Raw genomic sequence first — 4,049 nt, 5'->3', positions numbered from 1 at the left:
TGTAGGAATGGCCAGAAATCCAACGAATTATTTGTAGGAATGACCAAGAATCCAAAGAATTATCTGTAGGAATGGTCAGAAATCCAAAGAATTCACTGTAGGAATGGCTAAAAATCCAAAGAATTGTCTCTAGGAATGACCATAAATCCCAATAAACAGCAAATTGGGATGCACAGAGTCAGTGTCACAGGTTTCCCTAAAATCTGGAGAAGCAGGAGAGCAGGATTTGGGGTTTCAGAGCTCGAAGGGTGCTGACAAAGCTCGGTGGAAGAGTTCAGTTTCCCTGGGAGCCTCGGGAAGTGTCAGCCCAGCTCCCGGGGAGAAAAGCCGAGGGTGGGATAATGAGGAGAGGAATGTTAACCAGCTAATTAGCAATCAGAGAGAGAGGAGGGCTGGCAGCGGGGAGAGGCTGAGGGCTTCACCCCACAGCCCGACATTCCCAATGTTTTGGGGGATCACAGCAGCTCCTCTCCTCCCCAATCCAAATCCCAATCCCAAACCGACCTGCTCATCCCAACATTCCCAGTGTTTTGGGGGATCAGAGCAGCTCCTCTCCTGTCCCATCAGCAGCAATCCCAATCCTGATCCCAATCCCAATCCTGATCCCAATCCCAATCCAATCCCACACCGACCTGCTCATCCCAACATTTCCAAAGCTCTGTGGGATCAGAGCAGCTCCTCTCCTGCCCCACTGGCAGTGATCCCAATCCCAATCTCAGTCCCACCCCGACCTGCTCATCCCAACATTCCCAATGTTTTGTGGGATCAGAGCAGCTCCTGTCCTGCCAAATCCCAATTCAATCCCAATCCAACCTGCTCATCCCAACATTCCCAACACTCTCTGGGATCAGAGCAGCTCCTCCCCTCCCCAATCCCAATCCAATCCCAAATCCCGATCCCACACCAACCTGCTCACCCCAACATTCCCAATGCTTTGTAGGATCAGAAAAGCTCCTCTCCTACCCAATCCCAATCCCAAATCCCAATCCCACACCGACCTGCTCATCCCGACATTCCCAACGCTCTGTGGGATCAGAGCAGCTCCTCTCCTGCCCAATCTCAATCCAATCCCAAATCCAAATCCCAATCCAATCCCAATCCCAAATCCCAATTCAACCTGCTCATCCCAACATTTCCAAAGCTCTGTGGGATCAGAGCAGCTCCTCTCCTGCCCAATCCCAATCCAACCCCAATCTCAATCCAATCTGCTCATCCCCAACATTCCCAATACTTTGTGGGATCAGAGCAGCTCCTCTCCTGCCCAATCCCAATCCAATCCCAATCCAACCTGCTCATCCTGACATTCCCAACACTCCATGGGATCAGAGCAGCTCCTCTCTTGCCCCACTGGCAGTGATCCCAATCCCAATCCCAATCCCAAATCCCACACCGACCTGCTCATCCCAACATTCCCAAAGCTCTGTGGGATCAGAGCAGCTCCTCTCCTACCCAATCCCAATCCAATCCCAAATCCAAATCCCAATCCAACCTGCTCATCCCAACATTCCCAATACTTTGTGGGATCAGAGCAGCTCCTCTCCTGCCCCATTGGCACTGATCCCAATCCCAAATCCCAATCCCACACTGACCTGCTCATCCCAACATTCCCAGTGTTTTGTGGGATCAGAGCAGCTCCTCTCTTGCCCCACTGGCAGTGATCCCAATCCCAAATCCCAATCCCACACTGACCTGCTCATCCCGACATTCCCAACGCTCCATGGGATCAGAGCAGCTCCTCTCCTGCCCAATCCCAATCCAATCCCAAATCCAAATCCCAATCCAACCTGCTCATCCCGACATTCCCAGTGTTTTGTGGGATCAGAGCAGCTCCTCTCCTGGCCCATCAGCAATGATCCCAATCCCAAATCCCAATCCCAAACCGACCTGCTCATCCCGACATTCCCAACGCTCCATGGGATCAGAGCAGCTCCTCTCCTGGCCCATCAGCAATGATCCCAATCCCAAATCCCAATCCAACCTGCTCATCCCGACATTCCCAGTGTTTTGTGGGATCAGAGCAGCTCCTCTCCTGCCAAATCCCAATCCAACCCCAATCCCAATCCCACTGCAATCCCCCACAGCCGTTCCCAGCTCAGTGGTTTCCTCCCCAAACCAAACCAGCAGGAATCCCATTCCACTCCAACCATCCCCACACCATTCCCAACCCTCCCTGCCCTCCACCTCACACCCCACAGGGCTGCAGGGGGAGAATTCCTCCTCCAAAACCCCAAATGCTGCTCTCCCAAAGTGGGAGTTCCCCTTGGTGAAATCCTTTATTTCAGCTCGGTGTCCAGCGGGTAAAATGCTGGGAAAATCCTGAAATGGCCAGAAAAAGTGGAGATGCTGCTCCTCATGGGTCAGAATTAAAGCTTGGGATGGCAGAGGAGCTTGGTGGAAATAACCCTAAAAAAACCTCTAATAATAATAACCCTAATAATAATAATTAGGGAAATAACCCTAAAAATAACCTCTGTGGTGGAAATAACCCTAAAAAACCTCTAATAACGCTAATAATAATAATAATTAGGGAAATAACCCTAAAAATAACCTCTGTGGTGGAAATGACCCTAAAAAAATGGGATTTTGGTGCTTTTCATGGAGAAATGTTTGCAGTGAGCACCTTTGGAGCAGTCAGCAGGCACAGGATGGTCTGTGGGATAAAGGAATAGGAATTCAAAGGATTCAAATTGGGATTCAACCAAAATCCAAGCTGGTTTTGGTTGGAAAAGAGCTCCAGGATCATCAAATCCAAGCTGTGTGACATCCTCACCTTGTTACCTTGTCACCTTGTCACCCACACCACACCAGGAATTCCCTGCACACCTCAGGGATGGTGACTCCAAACCTCCCTGGGTATTTCCAGCCCCTGACCTCCTTTTTCCATGGGGAATTCCTGCTGATGTCCCACCTGGCACATCCTGAGGCCATTCCTGCTTGTCCTGCTGTCCCCTGGGAGCAAAGCTGACCCTGCTGGCTGTCCCCTGCTGGCAGGGACCTGGGATTGGGAATTTCCTCCTGATCCCCTTTTCTCCAGGCTGAGCTCTTTCCCTTCTCCCTCAGGAATTCTCCATCAGGAATTCTCCAGCCCTTTCCCAGCTCTCTCAGGAATTCTCCATCAGGAATTCTCCAACCCTTTCTCATCTCCATCAGGAATTCTCCATCAGGAATTCTCCAGCCCTTTCCCATCTCCATCAGGAATTCTCCAGCCCTTTCCCTTCTCCAGCAGGAATTCTCCATCAGGAATTCTCCAGTCCTTTCCCATATTTCTCAGGAATTCTCTATCAGGAATTCTCCAGCCCTTTCCCTTCTCCAGCAGGAATTCTCCATCAGGAATTCTCCAGTCCTTTCCCATATTTCTCAGGAATTCTCCATCAGGAATTCTCCAGCCCTTTCCCTTCTCTCTCAGGAATTCTCCAGCCCTTTCCCAGCTCCATCAGGAATTCTCCAGCCCTTTCCCATATTTCTCAGGAATTCTCTATCAGGAATTCTCCAGCCCTTTCCCATCTCCATCAGGAATTCTCCCTCAGGAATTCTCCAGCCCTTTCCCATATTTCTTAGGAATTCTCCATCAGCTCCCTCAGGAATTCTCCAGCCCTTTCCCATATTTCTTAGGAATTCTCCATCAGCTCCCTCAGGAATTCTCCAGCCCCTTCCCAGCTCTCTCAGGAATTCTCCATCAGGAATTCTCCAGCCCCTTCCCAGCTCTCTCAGGAATTCTCCATCAGGAATTCTCCAACCCCTTCCCAGCTCTCTCAGGAATTCTCCATCAGGAATTCTCCAACCCCTTCTCAGCTCCCTCAGGAATTCTCCATCCCTTTCCCTTCTCCATCAGGAATTCTCCATCAGGAATTCTCTAGCTCTTTCCCATTTCCCTCAGGCATTCTCCATCAGGAATTCTCCCTCAGGAATTCTCCAGCCCTTTCCCTTCTCCCTCAGGAATTCTCCATCAGGAATTCTCCAGCCCTTTCCCTTCTCCCTCAGGAATTCTCCAGCCCTTTCCCAGCTCCATCAGGAATTCTCCAGCCCTTTCCCAGCTCCATCAGGAATTC

The 4,049-nt window shown here is 50.6% G+C and overlaps 1 long non-coding RNA gene across 1 annotated transcript; it reads right to left on the bottom strand.

Moving 5' to 3' along the window:
* Positions 1-1,100: 1,100 nt before the first annotated feature.
* LOC146421821 (uncharacterized) lies at positions 1,101-2,065 on the bottom strand. Its single transcript, XR_014848454.1, has 3 exons — positions 1,515-2,065; positions 1,395-1,418; positions 1,101-1,194 (listed from the first exon to the last, which is right to left on the bottom strand). It is a non-coding gene; the product is annotated as an uncharacterized LOC146421821 (long non-coding RNA).
* Between the last annotated feature and the right edge of the window lie 1,984 nt (positions 2,066-4,049).

The sequence above is a fragment of the Lichenostomus cassidix genome, unplaced genomic scaffold (assembly GCF_008360975.1).
Source record: "Lichenostomus cassidix isolate B80296 unplaced genomic scaffold, HeHo_3.0 HiC_scaffold_809, whole genome shotgun sequence".
Classification (NCBI taxonomy): Eukaryota; Metazoa; Chordata; class Aves; order Passeriformes; family Meliphagidae; genus Lichenostomus; species Lichenostomus cassidix.
The sequence above is the reverse complement of the archived record's forward strand: the minus strand, read 5'-3'. Positions and strand labels throughout refer to the sequence as shown.